The sequence below is a fragment of the Anopheles moucheti genome, chromosome 2 (genome assembly GCF_943734755.1).
Source record: "Anopheles moucheti chromosome 2, idAnoMoucSN_F20_07, whole genome shotgun sequence".
In the NCBI taxonomy this organism is placed as follows: domain Eukaryota; kingdom Metazoa; phylum Arthropoda; class Insecta; order Diptera; family Culicidae; genus Anopheles; species Anopheles moucheti.
Genome location: NC_069140.1, coordinates 79,415,196 through 79,427,321, shown reverse-complemented (window position 1 = coordinate 79,427,321; position 12,126 = coordinate 79,415,196).

The window sequence follows — 12,126 nt, the reverse complement described above, 5'->3', positions numbered from 1 at the left end:
AATGTCTAAAAATGAAGTTTTATTGAGCGATATAGTAAAGTAATAAGTAAGATACGTTTTATATTACTTTACTATAAAGTAAAGATATAAGTAAAATACGTTTTGCCATTGTTGTTTTCAATGTTTTATATTAAAATTAAAGATACACTCCTATAATTATTCGTTATGTTGTGTTTATCGACGAATAAAAAACGCTAATAGTTTATACTTGAAATTTGTTAATTAATTACAATTACAATTACATTAATTACAATTATTAAACATTGACCGTATCCATACCATAGACCGTGTATGACCATAGTATAATTTCAGTTTATTAAAGTGTTAAATTTTTACAAAAGTTTGAACACAATATAGATATCTTTAGTCGGAACAAATTTACGTATGGATAAAGGAATTTTTTTAAATATTTTGTAATTAATTAACACTTAACTCATTTTAATAACTAACATAATGTAATTGTGAGCGAACAATTACATCGAACATAACGGAATATTTGTAAAATTTGAGAGCGTATCCAAAAAACATAGCACGTAAGTTCGTGCGATGTTTTACAAGCGTCATCACAATGGGACGACCATTGGACAACAACATGCAACAGTACACCTTTAAAAATATTAGGTGAAGCACTAACATGTTTAAAACGTTTGTTTTTTTTTAAATAAAGGTAATAGTACTTCTTCTTTATCGGCACAACAATTTCAAGAGGTCTGTAATGTATTGTAATATACGCATACGCATATTGTACCATACAAGCAATTGAAGGGTTTACAGCAGCATCTAGCAGTGTTAAAGCAAAACGCTGTGCCTATTTTTCACAAACCATATATGGTACCGTCGAAGTTTAGAAAGCGCGTGGAAAAAGAATTAGACCGCATGGTGGAAAGCGGAATTATTATTCTGGTTTGGTTCGTTAACATGGGCTAGTCCTATTTTAGTTACACCGAAAAAGGATGCATATATGCAAGTCAATCTGTCGAAAACTGCGCAAGAATTGGATGGATTATTTAAATATACCAGGATGCCTTTTGGGATAAGTTCAGCGCCGTCTGTATTTCAATCCATTATGGACCAAATTTTACTAGGAACCATGGCAATTCCTTATTTGGATGACATTTTGATTGGTGGAAGTACTGTAGCATATCTGCTAAACAGTCTAAAAACATTCCAAAATCTATCTATTCTTTTATAAATCAAATCTATTTATGTTAAAATTCACCCCATGCTCCTCTATTAGGATATTAGAACGCAAGTAACTTAAACCTCAGGCGTAATTAGAACCAATCTTAATCGCTCACAAGTCGCAAGTACATATTCAATACACACAAGATACAGGTACAAATCCAATATGCAAAACATAAAAACATACACCATAAATGCACCGAGCACGTGGAAAGTTACCATCAATCCGATTCCCACGATCACGAAAAGAATTTGCGCGATGCCAAAAGTAAAAAAACGATAACGCTCTTATTACAAGACAGTACAGGTGCGTTCAGGTGAGCAATAGACCCTACACCCGTGCGCTTGACTTGGTTCAAGTTTGCAACAGGAGACGACCCAACCGTACGTAGCTTATAGGAAACAGAACTACTTCCCATCTAACAAGTAAGAACTGAATGCAAGAAAACGTTAAACCAACCAATCCAAATTTAGACAAACAAAAGCATCAGATATCCGAGAGTCCGGTATGTGGACGAATGGAAATTTCCATCAAATTTGTTCTCACGATGTATACCCGAAATTATGATATAAAATAAAGATTGACCGTTGACTACACAGTCACTGGCAGCCACTTGCACACGCGGTAACTGTCGTAGTTGATCGTCGTACTCAACTAAAGAACCCAAGTGTTATTTGTGTTATTTGTGACTCTGTCCCGTAGTCCGTCCGAAAGAACTATCGCATAGTGATCAATACGCATCAATAATATAACGCGTCAGCAAATATATTGCAAGGCGACTGTGACACGTTGTATCTATTACATGGTGACCGTGTTAGTCCAACAAATATGGTGAAAAGAAAAAGTTATATGGTAAACGAGAATAAATAATAAACAAGTGTATTACAGTACTTTGCTTGAATGCCAAGAAAATGTAAAACAAGTCTTACGTAGGATAAATAAGCACAAAGTACAAATTAATTGGAGCAAATCAAGATTTTTCGAAACAGTCCTCGATTCGTCCCTATCCTAAAAAAGGAGAAGCAATTTGTTTTGCTCCTGCACCTAAAGATATAGGTCAATTACAGTCGTGTTTAGGTCTATTCAACTATTAACATAGGTTTATACCAAACTTATCGTCGGAGTTACATCCATTGTACAATTTGTTAAAAAAGGATAACAAATTTATATGGTCAAACGGAGTAAAGAAATGTTAGTTTCCAATGATGTATTAAAACCGTATGATCCAAAAAAACCACTAATACTTTCAACTGATGCTAGTCCATACGGGGTAGGTGCCGTTCTATCTCATGTCGTTGGGTTAGTAGAGAAGCCGGTATATTTTGGGTCATCAACATTAACAGACGCCCAAAGAAATCAAAGAAATTTTGATCCGCACAAGGGGTCATCAGCCGTGGCTATTTCGAGATTGCACAGATGGGCTGTTACACTGTCGAACTACTCTCATAGCGTAGGCCATAAGCCGGGTAAAAAATAGGTAATGCCGATGCATTGTCTCGATTACCATTGCCTATTGAAAACCGGATTGAACACATGTCAGTCGCACGGAATAATGTGCAAGCGTTTATCAGTAATGATAAAATAATAGAGACACAGCAAAGAGATAAAATCGTCACTAACATTGTTGAGGGAACAAGAGATGGTTGGTCCAAAGTTCTAGATGATCAAATAAAAGCATACACAAGATTAGGTCACAATGTTGAGGTCAGAAAATAACTGTCTCTACTATGACGATCGTGTAAGTAGTGCCAAAATCACTACAAAATCAGGTGTTAGAAAAAATGCATAAAAATCATGACGGTATCAAAAGAATGTAGGTGGCCGGGATTTGATAAAGATGTAAAAGAGTGGGTTAAGACGTGTCCTACTTATCAAAAAAAGTTTCAAAAGAAAGAGTTACGTCTACTTGGCCTACAGTCAGTTATGATTTTCAGCGTCTGTATTTAGATTTGTTTCATTTTCGACGCTCATTCAAAATTTATAGATGTAAAACTTCTAAGAAAAACGTGTACTGAAAGTGTATTAGAAAAGCTAGAAGAAATTTATACTTAGTTTAGTCTACCTACGGAAGTTTGTACGAACAACAGTCCACCGTTCAATTCGTCGGGGTTTATTGAAGGATGCAAGTTAAAGCGAATCTTATTTAATTATCGTAACACTCCATCTACTGCTATAGGTAAAACGCCTTCGTATTTAGTCTTTTGCTATGTACCGGTACGAACGTTATTAAACACGAGCAATCCCGTCCAGATCGATGAAAAATGCGTAAACAAACCAACAAGCTCTTTTCCAGTAGCTGAACTTATGCGAAAGGAGATAAAGTTTTGTATAGGAATCATCACGATGAATTAGATTTCTGCGTTAGTATTAGAAAAAAATAAGTAGCAATCGATATTTGATAAATGTACACGGTAATGTTAGAATGGTTCATATTAATCAGATTCGGACATTCGATCTATCGGATGAATTCCATCCGTCAGTACCCACGGTCAGTACTCCAGTAGGGAAAGACAAAATAACGGTAAACGTGACAGACAAACAAACGGTTTGTTAAAAAAGAAGACGAAGTTAATCTACATCTCCTAAATTAAGAAGATCTAAAAGAATACGTGAATAGGGACAGAAAAAACTAACAAGTTATTTAGTTGCTTGTTAACGCAATACTTATTGTTAGGTTATCTAAAATCTCATTTAAAGCTGTAATGTATTGTAATATACGCATACGCATATTGTACGCATACTAATTACTAACATTATAATACCAATTGTACTATAAAAGCTGCTCCCGCATCTGCAGGAGATAGATTACCTGGCACTTCTGGCTTTCTTAGACTATATTTACCCGTAGCGGCATAGTCAGTCTATCACAATATTGTAATACTGTTTAAGTTACGGTGCAATAGCGTAACTGTACCACGTTTCACAGCTTAGTGCGGCTATTTCACAGCAAAAATAATAATAAAAAAACATTTATTATATACCGAAAACATTTCGGGTGATAAAATATTATCCGAATATCAACTGCATATTCGTTTTTATTGCTTTAAATACGCTGCAATAAAAATGCATACATATGTTTGTGGATATTTCGGTAAATGTTTCTGTTTTTGGCAGACAAATCTTGTCTGTTTTCATAATTTTCGGCAAATGCAGAAAAAAGGGATGCAAACGATCGCAAAAATGTATTCTTTTCTATTGCTTTACGGATGAATTAGTTTGACTAATATAAGTAGTTTCATGTTGCCAGTTTTGGCACTATCGACTGACAACAAAACTGAGAGTTCACTTCATTACCATTCTTGATTTTATTTACTTTAAAAAAATGCAACTCCTGAAGTATTACCACAAAATCATTTTAAATTAAATGAAAACTAAATGGAAACATTATTTTGCACCGCTTTGTCCGCACGTCATTGGAAAACCCTGCCACACGGTGCAACCCAACTCACGCACACAGAGCAACAGCAACCGTTCCTTACTGTTGCTACGCAACATACCACACGCACACACACTCATACAGCCGCTCAGCGTAAACGCACACAACAAACTGCCAACCCTGCCACTGATAGCAACAAACAATAAACGCTGGTGGGCTTCGGGTTTCAAAACATTCACAAGCGCCGTTTGCTGGCGAAGGAAGCAAGCGTAATTGTTGTTTACGCACAGCACGGTGCAGATGTGCGGTGCCGCGCGTCCGGGACGTAGTAGCACAAGGCGTAGAGTGATTTGTCGATCCGCTCGCTGCAACGATCGCGTGAAGTGTTGTGGTTCTCAAGTGGATTTTCGGTAGCTGTTGTAAAAATAAAACCCAATCCATACGACCCCCGTGTGTGTGCTGCTGGCCAATAATGATGTTTCGTCCGTGCGTCGGTCGGTTGGTGGAAGAAGGAAGTGCGTGCGGCGAGAAGTCGTGCAGTTGTGCCTCTTTAGCTAAGGCTGTTCCGCGTGTATGATAGATGAAACATAGAATGCCAGCGCAACACAGGCCTCGTCGAGATCCTGTTTCTTTGTAGCTGTTTCGTTGCTGTGTGCTTGCTGTGTAGATAGTTGCGAGGGTCTCTGTTTTGATGTTTTGCGTTGAGGTGATTTACTTATCGTTCGATGTGCTCCTTCGCCCTCGCTCCCAGAAACGAAGGACACTTTAGTGAATTAAACAGACAAGATAGCTCCAATTGTGTAGGCAATTTCTTTATGTTAATAAGTGCGTTTGGATGTGCGTGTGTGTGTTTATCAATGTTAGATGTCAAGTGTGTGATCGAAATAGCAAATAAATCCTTACAGCTACAGCGAGCAGCGTCGTAGTAAATACAGCGCAACAATCAAAGAAGGCGAAGCGCTGCACACTTTGATTGGGAAATCTATCCCATTCGTTTTAAAAAAGGTAAGTGCGATATACATCTCCCCGTCTAACCCTGAACCCTTCCGTGTGCGCATACGAATGCACCGAACCTATCACTGTCCCTGAGCTGGTGCATCCGTGTGCTGCATGTGCCGCAGCTGTACAAGGTAAAGAGACGAATAAAACGTGTATCAAAAGTGTGCTGGTGGTGGTGCTACATCATCACATCGCAAACAAAGAACGAAGCAAGCACATGCTACCAAACGCTTCATCTGAAACGTTTTCCCCGAGACGGGTTTCCTTATTGCCACAGGCTTGCGTGTGCCTTCTCCCTACGCCGCCGCACATTCCCTTGCTTTTATGCTGCGGTGCACCAATGCTAACCGACACGCTTGAACGGCAGCGGACAGCTGCATGTTTAGCGCGATCACTCCGACATGTACGCACAGACGCAAGGCTATCGGATATGCCTGCTTTAACCGAACGAAAAGATGATCATGTTGTTAGAAAGAAGCAGCAGAGAAAATAAAACCAAAAGAAACAGATCCTAACGAGTGTCATGTTACGCACGGTAGCCGAAGAATGCAGCAAAAGATGGAGAGTTTCTGCTTTTTTCACCCTTTTCCGAGCTGTTTATAAAGTAGCGTCCCCGTTCTAGTGCGCATACCAAGGTACGCACACCACTGCAAAACCGTTGCCCATGGTAACGAAACGTACCACACCATACACACAACCACGACGACGACGACCCCCACCATTCGGGAAAAGGATGCGCGTAAACAAACGCACACCTACGCTACAGTCCTTTTTGCAAACGGTGCAACAGATTGCAGCTGTGTGTGTACGTGAGTATTGTTGTCTATCTCTCTCTCGCCAAGCGAGGAAATGAATCTGGCAAGGAATCTAAACCATTTTTTTTCTTTCTAGTCTACATGCGGCTATGTAATGTGCGAGTGCAACTTCCTAACCTTGACTCGATGGGGATGCAGGGCTATTCCTGCGCGGTTATAGTTCCATTGCCCATGAACGCGCGTGCCGCGAGCGAACAATGAAGGGTTTGGGTGTGTGTTTTTTCGGGTACCACCATCGGAATGTACGGCTTTGACCCCACCGGAACCGGAAAAGCACAAAGAACGATGGAACGCGATTTTCGCAAATCCTTGGACAATTCCGAACTTTTACCTGTCCCTGGAATATTTCAAAGATCCCGTCTTTGTGTGCCAGTGATTTTGCAACTGATGACCTCGCCGCATTGGCAATGGTGCGTTTTTGACCGATTGTAAGGCCATGGTTAAAGGACAAAGTGACATTCCAACCGTGAGGGTGTTGTATGATTTAGAACACATAAACACATAGCTGGTAGTGTTGCTATGGCTCTATGCCGAGTGGCGAGTATTTTTATTGCGGATCGTAAAGCCATTCTGTTTTCCTAATGGGTTATCGACATACTTAACGAGTCACACATGGGAGATTTTTATTGTGTGGGAAAGCATCGCTCTGTTGGCCCTTTTAATGGTGCAGCACTTTGGAGATCGTTTAGCTTGTGTGTCCAATGAGTGGCAAATTTCTATTGCTTTTATTCGCTTTCTGTAATAATTTTTTGTTGTTGTTCAGAAGCTTGATCTGTGAGGCGATATCAATAACAAAGAAGCAAGTATAAGTCGTGATTTGTAGCTTTAAGCATTCATCACACCAGGAATGCAGAATACAGATCATCTGAATGAAGATCCATAGTAATATCATCTGCACTTTTCCACAAGAATATGAACAGAATATGAATATGATATACTGTACTGATCTTATGATCAGTGATCAGTTAGAATCTCTCAGTATTTTGGTAATTGAAGTCACTACTGACCAGTCATGGACCAGGGCTAAATTGACTCTCTTTTAATGTTAGGATGCTATAATTTAAGACGGTTCATATCAATTCATGCAGAAAATATTACGCAGTGAAATGAGAACAGGTCACATAATCCTCAAGAAATTCTGTTTGATTTTTATAAAAAAAGCTATAGAAGGAGAAGAACATGAAATTTACATACGAGATTGCTCCGTGAGTCAAGATAAATGTAACAAACATTCACAAAACAGGTTTGAATGGTCGCATGTCTTTGTCGCATGACTAGCCGGTATGCTGTTTTGCATTGGCTATGAGCGATGAGTCACAGAAAGCTGTCGGAATGAAGATCGTCTTGGATCGTATTCCATTCCAGCAGCCACCTGGAAGGTATGGTTTTTTCGCTTGTTATAACAAGTTTGTAGAGATATATGCGACTTCCAGCCGAGATGTTGTTGTTGTCAAATATTAGAGAGGCTTTGGACCTCCTGGGTCTCTTTCGCCTCTAATTCCAGCCGAGATGATTTCCGGTAATATTTTACGTGGAACTACTAATTTTAAGTCATAATTTAATGCTTTTCGATAACAAATTTACGTTTACGAACGATTCCACCTTCCGATTCCAAAAAAAAAAACCGATCGCATTATTAATAACATGGATTGCTAAAGTGCATAGGTTCATATTGTATTACCATATATACCATATTACTTCTTTTTATATTTTTCATGTCTACCATTGACTTTTGATTAGGAATTCTGTACCTATTCTGTAGACTGTGTGTAGAATATTTGGAAAAATGTTTTTAGAATAACCTTAAATGAATTTGACTTAATGGAAATGAAAACAATTCTTGGCTTGAAAACGTTTCTTTCCCTTTTATACCTAATCACAAACAATATACAAATTACTCCCTTCGACTTCCTTCGAAAAATTCATGGAGACCCCCGAAGTATAGGAAGATTCCTTGATATCCCAATTCGGGAACCGCCAGAGGGGGCAAGGCCGAGTACATCCGGGATAAGGTGACCTTAGCATCGATTTGGACCAGATCGGTAATTTTCAAATCTCATATAAAATTCCCATACAAGTCGTGGCTGCCGCTTGTTTCTGGCTCGATCAGAGTTCAGCCACAGTTCAGAGGGCTCCTCCTGCAGCATCCGTTTTATTTTCAAATAATTAGATAAAACTCTCACACTCTTCAGTTTAAAACTTTAATAAATAAAATGCAATCGATGAGGTTGATTAATAAGTCTATCTCAATGCATAAACATGCCCAACCGCCCTCTGGCGGCAAAACAATCTTAAGAGTAGAGTGTTGGGTAGAAACCGTTTTTTGCAGAGTCTGAGATTTCCGCCCACCGATACCGGCATAAACCTGGAGTATACTCCGCTGATAAAATCCATAGTCGACTCCAGATTATTCCGGAGTAAACTTCGTAGTCGACTCCGGATTAATCCGGAATAACTTTCCGAGTCAACTCCGGATTTTTTTCTGGAATTCATGAATCTACTACTTAAGAGGTCAATCATTTCTGATTATCTTTGATTTTATTCAAACATTATCGGACCCTCCCGGATGTCCAACTCCATCCAAGGACTTGAAAAGTTGTTAAGGTCGGTGGTTAATTTATTATCTAAAAGGTGTATCGGTGTTAAAGTCCCTTATCGGTAGTACTGGTGTTAACAACACAATGAGTTTAGATTATTTTGCAAATGATTCAACACTTATCTGATACGGGTTGGAAGATTTATAGCAGTGTGTATCATGATACCATGAAAGTCTCTTGAAGTCGACAAGAAGCGGGCAAACATTTGTATTGTGCTGCAAATAATTAAACTAAGCGTGTGCAAAAGCGAAATGCAGCCGAAAGTGATTCATCAAAACCATAACAAAAACAGACACTTTTTCACGCTTCCACCGAGCGAGCCTCCCATCCGATCGAAGCCCCCGCTGCGTTGATTGAGCAAGTACAAATTGGCAAACAATAAATATTTTCCTACGCTAATAAAACAAACAAAACACTGGTGCTGCGGGGTCGATAAATGCACAGATGGGGAGGGGGAGTTGCACTATTTGCGCAAGGTGCATTCTTTACCTTCCGCCGAACCGAAGTAACCGATCCCGGTAGTCGATCAGCGGTTCATTCACACCGTGGCTTGCAGGAAGCAGCAGCACCGTATATGGTTTGGGTGTTTAGTCATTCGCGACAAACCGTGGGTTGAACTTGTTTGTGACCTACCTCAAGACGGCACACACATTAGATGGCTGCTAATCTATGACACCGTGACGACGGTGCGGTGGAACGACCTCCAACGCCGAATTCATCAATGCCCGCATTTTGTTGGTGGTGAAAGTCACCCAACCGTAACGGCAACGACCTTCCGTCTTGAACCAACAAAAAAAAAAGGCAGACGAAATGCATCATCATTAGCACCCCCCCTAGTTCCGCTGGCTCCCACCAAGCCAAGTTCATTGTTTGGCGGAATTGTAATCTGGTGGCTGGATGTATGGAATGCAAAGATTGCAAAATAACCGGAACTTCCCGATTGGGTTTTTTAGCGTCCGTCCTGGACAGCCATGTGCAGATATGTCGCGTGACAACGCTGGGGATGAAAGCAAAGCTATGGCGTGATGTAAGTGGTGGAACGTTAAATGTCCAACACAAAAAAAGGCCACCACCAGCGAAACTCGAATGATCGATCGTGTTACTGACCTGCCGCAAATACACTGTGCGCAACACAATGCCAATCCAAACGCCGGGGAATTTCGGGATTCGGGGGTGGAGGAGGGAAAAACCCACCCTCCAAATTCCACGAGGTGAACTGTGTGCCATACCCGACCGCCCAAAAGGTGAACAACCGGCCCAGTTCGAGCGGCTCTTCCTGGCTTGCGCACTGGGAAAAACTTCCTTCCAGTTAGGAAAAAAAACAAAAAAACAGTGCCACGTCCGTGACCCTTTGTCGCGTGACCCGTTTGGTTGCCGGTGACTCGATGCCAGACGCGGGAGTTTCCTTTTTGTTCCGTGAGTTTTCCACACCGTCCCGGGATGGGGTGAAGGTGCGTCATCACGGACAGGAGGTACCAGCCCGCGTGTTTGTATTCGATTGCAACACGACGGGTAACGAAGTGATTGGTATGCGTGTATCATTTCTTTGTGTTGCAGCTGTACGCGACGCGATGACGAGAGATGAACCGATTCACCGCTTCGCACCGTCGTCGGATGCGTCGTCGCGATCTTTTGTGACATGTGTGCGGTACAGGCGGGATGTGGTGGCCGTGCAGGACGGACGAGAGATTAATGTTTGATATATCGTTATTCGTCTCTGTCTTTCCGCTCACCCCGAGTCATGCCGAGTTTCACGTTACTCGGTGCACGGTTAGGTGCTGCTACCGGTTGGTTTGAAATGGAGCTAGTATAATGCATCCTCCACTCTCTCGGGGTGGCGAAATTGGATCCACCCCTGAAAAGGGGGAAGTTGCGGTAAGTGATATGACCGCACGATGCACGGTGTTGGTTTACTAAACGATTGTACCGATGTTGACGAAAAGTGTTAATTTGCAAAATCAAGTTAAAAAAAATATCAACCGCATGAAGTGGGTTCACGATAATCGTTTCTTTCGTCTCATTTTACACGCCTTAAGTGTTTGTGATTCCGATACAAAATGCGGATAGGACTTTGATCGTACGATAAGACGCTCATAAACAGATTAGTAGTAAATGCAATCAATCGAAACAGACAGCTACGTCAAGGTTATCAAACATGTTGACATCTTATCTGACTGTAGTTAGCAAATTGTTCAATTTCCATGATTATTCTAAAACGATAAGTAAGAAGTTTGAAATATACAGCAAATAATGTTTGAAAACTAAAAGCAAATGTTCAACTCATAGCTGTTGACAGAGCCAAGACGAGAAAGCATGATAAAACAATTTGGTAACATTGTGTAATGACAGTAATATAAATTCCAAACTTTAAAGAGCTTGAGTTAATGCAATCTGCATTGTAATTTACATAGACCAATAGGTATGTTTACACGATAAAATTCCTGCTCGATTTTTCACCTTCTGCAAATCTTTTTTTCAAATGTGTGTTGGTGTTTTCGAGCAGAAATGGCAAATCTTTTTTAACAGCAAAAGGTTGGCCAACTTTGATGGACAGCACAATTGTTTTGACAATCGCTTAGACATTTAAATGTACTGAAGGAACGATGTCTGATCTCAGTAGCCACATCTAAGCCTCCTTTGATGAAAATAGATACGAAAATATGCAAAGCGTGTGGTGGGATCTTCGGGAGGTTGTCTATTGTGAGCCAAAAAAATCGAATAAATAAAACAATCTATCAGCACGATGAGCGTTTCATGGTTTCCAGTATTGAACACCCTTGAATTGAATGTCTTCCTAATGTTCGCCTTGCTTTCTGTGTTTGCTTGATCTATTGGTTTCATTTATTTTGATTAACTATTTTTATATTCAACAACCGGTTGCAATTGGCTATGTGACTTATGTGAGTAGGAAAACAGAAAAGAAACATGAATTTCGCGAAAGAATTATTCATTTTAACATTGAGAATCCCAATCGATGCAGTCAAACTTAAGAATAAACCTAAAAGCCATTATAAATGAAGCACTATCATTATATGCAACGTTTTGGTCTGATCAGTCTAAAGAATCTGTGAGTACATCACAACAGGTACATTGCATTTGACGCCAGCTAACAAATCCGACGAAACGATCTCTACTACAAAAAGGTTTTTTTGTAAA